At 46.1% G+C, this 12,041-nt stretch overlaps 1 protein-coding gene across 2 annotated transcripts in view; it reads left to right on the forward strand.

Annotated features, from left to right (window-relative positions):
- The window catches only part of SPAG16 (sperm associated antigen 16), a 425,449-nt gene that overhangs the window by 288,633 nt on the left and 124,775 nt on the right, over positions 1-12,041 (forward strand). The window lies entirely within an intron of this gene.

The raw sequence follows: 12,041 nt of genomic DNA on the forward strand, positions 1-12,041 counted from the left end.
ACTAGTGAGGAAATGGTGAGGCATGTGCTGCTTTCTGCTGCCACTGTCAGCCTTTTCTCTCAGAGACCTCCTCTCCTGAAAAATATCCCAGTGGTGTTCCTGCTCCCTGTGCTCCCACTGACACTTCCATTACAAGCAGATCAAGGTGCTTTTTTTCCTGTAGGAGATCCTGAGTGTTCTCCTCTTGCTGAGTATCAGCTGCTGCTTTACCAACTGCTGTGCCAGCCCTGTGTGTGTCTGGAGGGCAAAGCCCAGGGGCTGGCAGAGCAGAAGGGGTGGCATAAGCTGGGAGGGAATGGGAAGGAGGGAATAGGAATTCCCAAGGCATCTTAATTGTTTCTTGGCCACGTGCCTATATCTGTATTTGACAGGCCCAACCTGCCTCTGGGTATTTTGAGACACTGTGCTGTAGAGCAAATAATATGTAACAATAGCAAGAATTGTGAGGGGAATTGGTGACACTCCAACACTGTCTGGACATGAGTATTGAATTACCAAGGGGGCCTCCTGCTCTCCTGTGACCTGTAATGATTAACAGGGAGCTGAAAGGGTGTGTGCTGATAATCATCCAGATAAGCACATTATTTTGCTAAAGAATATCACAGTTGGCATTAAACTCTAGACTGAAATAATTGGCTGACATTCTCAATGGTTGAATTAGTAAAAATGGAAACATTTGATCAGCTTTGATCAAACTGAATGAGGAATATAATTTCAGAAGCTGTGCTTGCAATTATATAAGTTAACAGTATGTACTGGAAAACCACTGAAAAATGAAGTAGTGGTCCTGAGGTACAACTAACAGTTGTTACTCTGGCTGGCAAAGCAAAGCAATTGCTGCATTGCAGCCAAACACTGCACTGGAGAACTATTTTCTTACCCTCTAGTGCTTGCCCACCAAAAATATTAAATATTCCACCCTAAGCCAGCTAATTAAGGTGTTTTGAGTGACAACATTTTTATTAAAAGATGCATGTTTTATGAGGGAAAATATGTTTTTGTAGAAACATTCAGATTTTCCACAGTACTGTCATGGAAAAGATTTTGGACATTGATTGTGGACTGTTGGGGCAAACATGCAACATTAGGAGTGTCCAACCTAATGGTTATCCATGTCCAAAGCAGCCTGAAAAGGCAAAACTGATGGCTGATTGCTGACAAAATCCTACTTAGAGGGTTTTTCCAGTATTTTTTAATATCCTAATGCCATGCATCTGCAGATCCCCTGCCTTGTCAGAAGTGCAGAGCTGTAGTGGGGAAAGATCCCCAGGGATTTGCTCCTTTTCCTGCAGGGACATAGGTCAGTTTAAACAGGTTTTAAACAGGCTCTTGAAGTCACTTCAGTGGGCTTGTGGTAACCATGTCTTGGGCTGCTTGGTGCCAGAAGGAGTTCTGAAAGAACATGAAATTCTAATTGCACAAAAGCAAGGAACAAATTTTCCAGTCAGATCAAAGAGCCATCCAGGAAGCATGTCCAAATATTAAGGGATATTTTAGGGAACTTGTACAAGGAATAAGCTAAAAAAGAATAATGCATTTATATAAACTGAATAAATCCTCATTAAACTGGCTGAAACTGATTAAATCTGAGTTATTTAGTGTACCATGCTTATGGAACTGTAGTTATTAGTTTTTTGTTAAGTGGGCAACATTTGCAGCCAGAGCTCTTATTAGTGCTGAGATTTCCCTAATTAGGCATTTCTCTATGGAACATAAGTGCCAGCTTGGCACCTGAAAGATGCCCATTTGTTGGAGCCTGCCCTGCTGGAACAGGGGCTCTCCAGAGTCACATTGCCCTGAGAGAAACTTCTGCAGTTCTGGCCATGTCAGGACTTCACAAATAACACTTTCAGCACTGCATAAATTCTGAAGTTTCCAAGGTTGGTTCTCTGCCTGTGGAGTGTTGGAGAAAATGTGAGCAAAACCCACACAGCTGTTGAATTGGGGACTTAGAAAAATGCATCTTTCCTCCTCAAAGTTTAATGTCACTGTCCCTTTTACTCCCAAGTCTCTGTAACACAATAACTGTGGAGGAAAATGTTTCTGGTATTCCTTTTGCCCTGAGGTTTGGCCTAAATAGCACCTCAGTAAGCTCTGTACATTCTTTGCAAAGGTAAATCACCTCTGCTAATGAAGTATAAGGACTATGGATGCTTAGTTGAATCATGGGTCAAAAGTAGAACAAATTTTGCTCCCTGATGTGTGTGTCTATGTGTTTGTGTTTGAATAAGAGTATGGATATCATTCCCCTGTGCCTGTATCTGCCATGCTGTGTTTGTGTGAGGTCTGCAGGTTTAGGAATCGTTACAGAGGTTACCAGGTTTTTTAAAAACAAAAGAAGTATTTTTGGAATTACAGGTTATCTCAGGAAAACCTAAAACACTATAAAAAGGTGCTTGATGGTAACTGCTTAATCTTGCCTCCCCAAGCCAAAATGCAAACAGCATTTAGGTCATTCTTCCATCGATTTCCTGAAGGGCAAATAATGTCAGACAGTTTTTAAACAAAAACCAAATTTCAATTTTGTTTACCTCTCCAGCACGCTGGTTGGATGTCAGCTACCATTTAGCTGGGCCAATAATATTGATATTTGATGTCAGTTCTTATTCATTACTGCACCCAAATGATGCAACAGTCAGATGTTTCTGTGGATAGCCAGATAAAGGCAGGGGTGTCTGACTGCATCTAACAGACACAAACAAGAATAGAACAGAATACAAAATCAAAAACTGATCTGCTCTTATTGTTATTTATGTATTCAAAGTGTTCACCTCTTTGCATAAACTCAAAGCCAGTTGCTTACAAAGGTTACCAAGTAACATCAAACGTGTTCAATTATACATGCAAAAGGGCTAATAGGTTCTTCCTCTAGTTTATTTCTGTCTCCATGCATAAGAAATATAATTACAGAATTGAATTACATTTTAAATACAGATTTTATTATCATTAGTTAACCATTTTCAGGCCAGTGAGCATTGTTAGAAGTTTAAAAAAATAAATCTATTCCATCTCTCTGTTATGGCAAAGAACAAAATCTGCATCAAAATACACTCATTTCACTTGTTGGAAAAAGTTATTTCTGATAATAGTGAAATGTTCATGAAACTGTACTTGAGTGCACTTCCACATTTTTCTGAAATAGTCATGTTATTCCCTATTTTTGGAAGTTTCTTGGAATGCTCCTTTCCCTTGGCCAGGCATCCTGTTTCATCCCTTCCCACCCTCCCTGCTGCCAGTGCTACTCACAGACCCCAACAGTCTGTGCCTGCTTTACATTCATTCATTCATTCATGGCCAGGCTTTGTGAACGAAGATTTGGGAAGGGCACTACCCACGCTTGCTGCAAGCTGCTGGTGGCTAAAAAGGCCGATATGGGATAGGCAGGTCCGGTCACAGAAGGCACAGCGGAACGTCTCCCTCGGTGACATTGGCAAGGAACGGTTCTTTCTGCGTTGTCTTTTCTCCTCAAGACTGACTCTCCGTGCATTCTCAAAGGAAGCAGCAGCGTCGTGAGTGGTGTGTCTCCATGAATCCCGATTGGAGACCAGAGTGGACCATTGGTGGCAGTCAATATGGCCAAGGCTGAGGTGTTGTTTCAGGGAGTCCTTGTATCTCTTCTTCGGGGCTCAGGACGTAGGTTTGGTCAGAGTATCCTTCTCTCAGATGGATGGCCTTACAGGGCTAAGTGAGCTCCATCTGCCCGGGTTTGGGGTTGGAGTTGTCCTTCTCCTAGGATGGTTGCCAGACGGCTGGCGAGCCCACCCTGCCCGTGGACACACTTTGTCTGACCCTTCAGCTGAGACCTGTCTGGCATGGGAGACCCTACCAGCGGCACAAACCACCTCCAGCACAGCTCTCAACCTCATGAGGGCACGCAAGCTTCTCCCCCACAACAAGGGGGTGTCCCTGGAGAAGGCCTGCTTTATACATCATGTGTAACCAGATAACATGTTCTCAAACCCCTCCAGAAGAATTTGAGAGATCCATCTTTATTCTGATCACTTAAAATGTTTTTGCTCTTCAAGTCTGATATCAGTCCTACCTAATGTAGAAGGCTGGGTAAATAAGAACAGCTGGTTTAGAAGTAAAAATAACTCCTCCAGCCCTTTCTGTGAGGCACATCCAAAATGTAGAGACTTATCTGAATGTTGGGAAGGCTGAGGAAATTCATGGTGTGTTGGTGTGTAAGGGGGTGGCTCTCCCAAGCTGCTGTGTCCCCATGTCCTTGTGAGCAGAGACAGTCTGGCAGCACAGGCTGGGACTGAGAAAATCCAAGCCTGATTTTTAAATGTCACACCTTGTTTGTGCCATTCAGTTTCCCATCACCATTTCAGGTTTCTTATCAGAGATCATTTGCAAAGAAGAACTTGGTAATAGGTGTCACACACCTCGCTAAGTCAGTGGCACAGGAAAGTCACAGGCAGCAGATGATGGTGACTGAGAAGAAACCTGTGGTGTCAGTAAATCACCCACTGCTGTTGGAGTTTACCTCTGCACTTCTGAATCAGGCAAAATGTAGTTCCCTCACTCTTCTTGGGTTATTTTTGGATGAACTTCCTATATATAATTTCTTCTGGGGAAAAATGATTAAAAAATCTGTTAGTCTTGCAGTTTGCTTAATCAAGGCCCAAGCTGCCTTTGAAAACATGGAATTAACCAGTCTTTCTATTCTCTGTAATATATAAATAAACATAAATCTGTTCCAAGACTTTAAACTCAGTCCTGTTGAGTTTACTGACTCTGAAAATAATCACAGTTCAAGAAAATCCACCTTCTTGTGTCTTAAGCATTTAACCCTCTGCATTGTGAGATATGAGACTTGTTCATTAAGCCACAGCAGTTCTCTTCTCCAGCCTAAGGGTTTACATCTTTCTCTCATTTACCCCAGGGTTGATTTATTTTTATACTTTTTTCTTTTCTTTTCTTATTTTTAAACCCAAGAATTGCTTTTGGTGGTTGTTGTTGTCACCATGTAGGAAATCTCAGGAAATCACAAAGTGTCTTGTAACATTCACCCAAACAAATGTGGGGAAGCTTAGATTTGAGAAAACACTTTTCGTTTTTTTTTGCTTCTGATAGGTCCAAGGAAACTATTTTAAACCTATCAAGAAAAGAAATTCAGTACCTGAAGGGAGCCCACAAGAAAGATGCAGAGAGACTACTTAGAAGAGCAGTGACAGGACCAGGGGGAATGGCTTCACATTGAAAGGGAGCAGGTTTCCATTGGATATAAGGGAGAAATCCTGCCCTGTGAGGGTGGGCAGGCCCTGGCACAGGTGCCCAGAGAAGCTGTGGCTGCCCCATCCCTGGGAGTGTCCCAGGCCAGGCCAGATGGGGCTTGGAGCAACCTGGGCTGGTGGGAGGTGTCCCTGCCCATGCAGGGGCTTGAACAAGATGATTTCAAAGATCTCTTCCAACCCAAACCACTCTGTGATTCTGAAAAAAGGAGTGTGGTTTCTCCTCATAGTGGTATTTGTAGAGATGTGACTCTGGGCCTTCTCTGGCATTCCAGGGTGGATCTCTGCCTGTCTGCTGGTGTTTCCTTAAGGCCTCATGTTCTGTAAGAGGCAGCACGTTCCCACCTGGTCAGTCCTTTCGGTCCCTCTTTGCTGGATGCCAGTAGTTCTGCCTGGTCTCAGTGCTGTGAGGACATGACAATCCTCATGTTAATGTGGTGCCTGCTCACAGCTGGACTCTGCAATAAAGGGAAATAACCAAGGGACAGGCTCCACATGCCATGATGGCTGCACGTCCCTGGCCATGGTCACTGAGAGCACGTGATGGTGGTGCAGAGGGGGAACATGGGGTAGGAAGCAGGGCAGGTGTCTGCCATCATGCTCTCCCACTCATTTGTTTGGAAACAGCAGTAAATGAAATACTTAACTTTGCTAATTGAAGCTTTAAATCAGACCTTTCTCTTGTTTAAATATCTGTGTATGATGAAGCTTTGTCTCAGCTCTTCATGATAAAAGTTTGGGTTAATGCACAGACATTTGGATTTCAGAAAACTCTGTAAGGCTCAGGAAGAGAAAATGCATCATTTTTAACTAACTTTAATGTAATCTGGGTTTGAGTAACTTTAAAAAACCTGTATGTTTTAGGTCGGATTGACCCTTCAAAGATCCTCAGCACAATCTGACAGTAACTGACCATCCAGTATTTTCTTTTCTGTTTTCAGACTTCACATTCACAAATAGAAACATATTGTTATGTCCATTTGCTCCTAACTGAAAGATAAAGAGATTATCTCCTTTAATGTGATTTTGTTTGCCTAATTCTGTGTTCTGCAGTGAATGTGACCCTCTGTGTATACAGTACATGAAGCCAGTGCTGTTTAGCATGCACATCTGCTCCCACTGTGGAAAACTTTGCCCTTCTTTCTGAGAGGAGAAGAATTAATTTGTGTATCCTAAGGAATAAGGATTTTTTTTAAATTGTATCTCCTGGCCCAGCACACCAGCCTTCACTGTGGCAGACACACATTGTGAGGCCAGGCCCCTCATAATTCATTTTTTTATTTTAACAGCTGCTTTTTAAACATGTCTTTTTGCAAAATAAACAAAATCAGAATACAAAGATCCACCTAGATTGTGCTAAATTCAGCTTCCCATGGGCAGTACAGTCAAACCTACCTCTTTTGGTGGAATTTCATGTGAAACTGTGTTCTAAAACACATGAGAAAGCAGCACAGCATCCCCACCCTCTACCCTGATGCTGTCATGTGACGGTCATTTTTTTACTAATTGTCAGATTTTTACCTGCACTGCTAATTATGGGCTAGAGAAATGGGGCTAGTTTAGACCAGTGACTTGGGGTTGGTAAGAGGACCCTTTGCTGCTTCTCAAATGATGGCCAAAGGGAAGCAGGGTGCTTGGAACAGCACTGCATCCATGGCTGTGCAGGACGTGGCTTTACAGAATACCAAGGTGCATTTAAAATCAATTTATGCAAGCATGAAGGTAGGGCCAACTTTGGCAAGCCCTCTCTGTTATGAAAATGCAATTAATCTGTAGTTGAATTAATATCACCGTTAGGAAGGAATATCAGATTGATTTCATCTGAAAATTATTGCCAATGCACAGCTGAAGTCCATCAGATATAGGAAGGCAGATTGTTTTGATTCTGTATTGGCTTTGTGTGGCAAGGTTTGCTGTGGGGTTGGTCTGGCATGTGGTCCCTCTGTCATTTTGGGGCAGGACAAGTGATCGGCTGCCACCATTTCGGTGGGCCAGAGGCTGACTAAGGCTCAAGGGGGCAGGGATGGAGCAGTGCCCATCCCACCCACACAGAGCTTGCCCTGTTCCCCCCTCAACTGCCCAGCCGGTTGTACTCTGCGACAAGGGGTGATTCCACCCCAGGATGCTGTCTTGGTTTCTGGAGGAAAGGCTCCCTCCTCGCCTGGCACCAACCCAGTCCCTGATACGCCACAGGAAGAGACGACCAGAGACAAAGAATGCCAGAACCATGTTATGGGTTTAGCTAAGTAAGCCTAAATTTAGGCTTTTAAGTTTAGACTAGGCCTGAGGTGTCAGCTGACTTGAGCTGAGCTGAGAACTGACTTCTTCTAGCCAATAGTATTGTATTCCATACCATATTACAACATCATCTCCAAAAGGGTAAAAGCCGGTGTGGGAGTGGCTTGGGTGAGTTGCTTCACAGCTGTGGTTCCAGCAAGACACACCGTGGGGTCCCAGGAGGGACAGGGAGGCCCCAGCCCAGAGCACCAGCTCACCATCATGTTATCTTAGGGAAGTAAAACGATTGTTCATCGTTTTTTCTCTCTGCTTAAGTCTGTCTTTCTGAGAATTAAGTCTCTAGAGTGATTTGTAGTTAGAATGGTAGAATTTGTGTTTACTAGGGACTAGGAAGTTATTTCTTGTTATTTCTAATCTGTGTGTGTGTTACATTGTAGTTTTCTCTTAATTTTCTCTTTTCTGTGTAAATATATAGTTAGTTCAGCATAAACGTAGTTTAAAGTTTTTTTCCCTTTCCTCCCTTTTCTCAGTGAGGGCAGGGAGGCTCTAACAACTCTGTACTTGAGCAGTTGGCAGTTTGCCAGCTCAACCCAAGATAAACCAGAAGCATTTATTCCAACAAGCCTCATTATTTATAGGTTGGTGTGTGGAACTTTCCAGAACTGAGGGTGGAACCTCAACTCCCGCTGGTGGATGGAGGGACTGGGATTCGCACCAATAGCATGACAGAATGCAACGTTTGAGAGCCAATAACCAAGCAGGGATAACAGCCAGTGAAAATGTGTGAATAAAGACCAATGAGAAACCAAGACAACATCCAATCACACAGGGGCAGGCTGTGATCAGCGGGAAAAGGCTCTGCGGGATTATGGGAACAAGAAACTTGGATAGGGAATGACTAAGGGCAATAGGAATAGGGAAACCATATTATGATGCACTTTTATTTAACAACTGCAAAAACCTCTCTTTTTGGGCTTACACAGTCATCATCTTCATAGACCCATTTCTTGTAAAATTTCTTCCACTTTTGGAACTCCAGGTCTTCTCCTACAGTACGGAGCTTGTCAGCCATTCCTCTAATCTACTATGGAGGACTGGGGGAGGGCTGTGAGGGTTACGGTGGCTGTGAGATCTCTCAGAGCTATGGGGGATGTGAGGACTATGGGGGGCTGTGAGGGCTGTGGGGACTATGGAGGCTGTGAGGGCTATGGGGGCTGTGAGGGCTATAGGGGGCTGTGAGGGCTATGGGGGGCTGTGGGGGCTATGGGGGCTGTGAGGGCAATGGGGGGCTGTGAGGGCTGTGGGGGGCTCTGGGGGGCTCTGGGGAGCTGTGAGGGCTATGGAGGGCTGTGAGGGCTCTGGGGGGCTGTGAGGGCTATGGGGGCTGTGAGGGCGATGGGGGGCTGTGAGGGCTATGGAGGCTGTGAGGGCTATGGGGCCTGTGAGGGCGATGGGGGGCTGTGAGGGCTGTGGGGGGCTGTGGGGGGCTCTGGGGGGCTGTGGGGAGCTGTGAGGGCTATGGAGGGCTGTGAGGGCTCTGGGGGGCTGTGAGGGCTCTGGGGGGCTGTGGGGAGCTGTGAGGGCTATGGGGGGCTGTGAGGGCTATGGGAGGCTGTGAGGGCTGTGGGGGGCTGTGAAGGCTGTGGGGGCTATGGAGGCTGTGGGGGCTGTGGGGGCTGTGGGGGCTATGGAGGCTGTGGGGGCTATGGGGGGCTATGGGGGGCTGTGGGGGCTATGGGGGCTGTGGGGGGCTGTGAGGGCTGTGGGGGCTGTGGGGGCTATGGAGGCTGTGGGGGCTATGGGGGGCTATGGGGGGCTGTGGGGGCTATGGGGGCTGTGGGGGGCTGTGAGGGCTGTGGGGGCTATGGAGGCTGTGAGGGCTATGGGGGCTGTGAGGGCTACGGGGGCTGTGGGTGGCTGTGAGGGCTGTGGGGGGCTGTGAGGGCTGTGAGGGCTGTGAGGGCTGTGGGGAGCTGTGAGTGCTATGGGGGCTGTGAGGGCTGTGGGGGGCTGTGAGGGCTATGGGGGGCTGTGAGGGCTGTGAGGGCTGTGGGGGCTGTGAGTGCTATGGGGGCTGTGGGGGCTGTGAGGGCTGTGGGGGCTATGAGGGCTATGGAGGGTTATGAGGGCTGTGAGGGCTATGGGGGGCTGTGAGAGCTATGGGGGGCTATGGGGGGCTGTGGGGGCTGTGGGGGGCTGTGAGGGCTATGGGGGCTGTGAGGGCTGTGGGGGCTGTGGGGAGCTGTGAGTGCTATGGGGGCTGTGAGGGCTGTGGGGGCTATGAGGGCTATGGAGGGTTATGAGGGCTGTGAGGGCTATGGGGGGCTGTGAGAGCTATGGGGGGCTATGGGGGGCTGTGGGGGCTGTGGGGGGCTGTGAGGGCTGGGGGGGCTATGGGGGCTGTGAGGGCTATGGGGGCTGTGAGGGCTGTGGGGGGCTGTGAGTGCTATGGGGGGCTATGGGGGCTGTGAGGGCTCAGGGAGTGGAGCAGGAGCCGTCCCACCCACACAGAGCTCGCCCTGTTTGTCTCCCACCTCCCCACTTGGTTGTCACCCGTTCTTCTGATCACCAATATAAATGAAATGAATTTTTTTCCCCCAGCCGAGTCTGCTTTCCCCATGACACTGGTGGTGAGTGATCTCTCCTGTTCTTACCTAGAGCCTTTTGCTGTCCTTTTCTCTGCACTGTCTGGCTGAGGCAGGGACTTGTAGGGTGGTTTGGGGGATCCCTGGCACCCAGACAGGGGCAACCCACCACAGACATTTAGCTGTTCTTTTGTGAAGAAGTTCCTGAAATATTGGGATGAGATTTGTTGAACTGATCATTCTTTGACCTGAAATACATTGAAACTGTGAGAAAGATTCATACACCTAGTGGAGGTTGGAATTGGGCAAGATTCTGTGACTGTATTTTATATTGTAAATTGTTGATATTTCTTCTTTATGCATTTAGGTTACCTTAAGGAACATCCAAACATAAGATAAAGAGCCGGACACTAGTTGGACTCGATGATCTTAGAGGACTATTTCAATCTAAATGATTCCATGAGTTTTCATGTTCTTTGGTAGTTTCCCTTTAAAAAAAGCACATGTGCTTTACTGACACTCATTTTCTTTCAGTGATGTAGACGTTCTGCATTTTAAAACGAACACTTTCACATTTCAGCACTAGATCTCTTGCCACTAATTCTAATTTATGAATTTACAGAAGGATATATCACATCTGTATTTTAACATTACTGCAGTGAATACTACCCAGTTTTTCCAAATGTACTTATTTAGACTATAAGGAACTGACTGATGATAAAATCCCTGTGCACGAATGTTGCAGAGCCCAGAAATTTGTTATGCTTATTGCTCTCTGGAGTGTCTAATCAGGTAATGATGGCACCTAACTTTACTTTAGTCATGGTATCTCTCAAAAACACGGAGAGAAGGCAGTAATGGCAATTATCATTCATCTCTTCTCACTGCACAGCTCCCAGAATTCAAAGACTTAATTCTCAGAATTCTTTGATGGTTAGACAGGGAAAAACAAAATTGATTATTTTGAACCTGCCTGCCAAAGCTATTGCTCCCTTTGCAGCCCTGTTTCAAGTGCAATGTCAACTACAGGGAGCAGTAACTCTGCAGGGAGTGCAGTGGTTTCGTATGTAAATTTATGCATAGGGTTTCTGCAAGCCTGGCATGTGTTGTGCTCCTCAAACACACCACCAGGCACTTCCTGCTACTTGAGGTGACAAAGGGAAGAGAGATCCCCTCCGTTTTCACACAGCAAAGGAAAGCCTGCAGAGTGCATGTACACAAACAAGGGACCCGTGATCCACAATTATTTTGGAAAGTCAGGAGAACTGGAAACTGCTGCAACAAAGTTCTGACATTTCCATGGATTATTTTGATGGAGCTTCTCCTTTGGAGGACACAAGGGGTGTTCTTTTTTGAGCCTCCATATGCTCTGAAAGGATAGAATTAATAACCTAGAAATAATATCATTTTAGGATACTCTTCATCTTGATCAAAATCATCACTGAGAAAATGAAGATAAGAAGTAAAAAAATCTGTCTTGATATCGTCAAGTTTCTGAGCTAGCAGGGTAGGGCTGATATTGCCATGTAAATGGGACTGAGAGACAGCTTGGAACAGGTTCGGGTTGTTTTGAGTCCATACCTGAAGGGAAGTTCTGGCCAGGTGGGGGTTGGTCTCTTCTCCCAGGCACTCAGCAATAGGACAAGGGGGCACGATGGGCTCAAGCTCTGCCAGGGGAAATTGAAGTTGGAGAGCAGAAAAAACTTGTTTGCAGAGAGAGTGCTCAGGCATTGGAATGGGCTGCCCAGAGAGGGGGTGGATTCCTCATCCCTGGAGGTTTTTCAGCTGAGCTTGGCCGTGGCACTGAGTGCCATGATCTGGTAAAGGGACTGGAGTTGGACCAAGGGTTGGACTTGATGATCTTGGAGGTCTTTTCCAACCCAATCCATTCTATGATTCATAATGTTTTTCATAATAGATTCTGTGTTACCTGTTTATTCCAATGCTCAGAGAGCTGGGTGGGAGGAGGAGGGTGCCTTTG

This window comes from Pithys albifrons, chromosome 8, assembly GCF_047495875.1.
Source record: "Pithys albifrons albifrons isolate INPA30051 chromosome 8, PitAlb_v1, whole genome shotgun sequence".
NCBI classification, from domain to species: domain Eukaryota; kingdom Metazoa; phylum Chordata; class Aves; order Passeriformes; family Thamnophilidae; genus Pithys; species Pithys albifrons.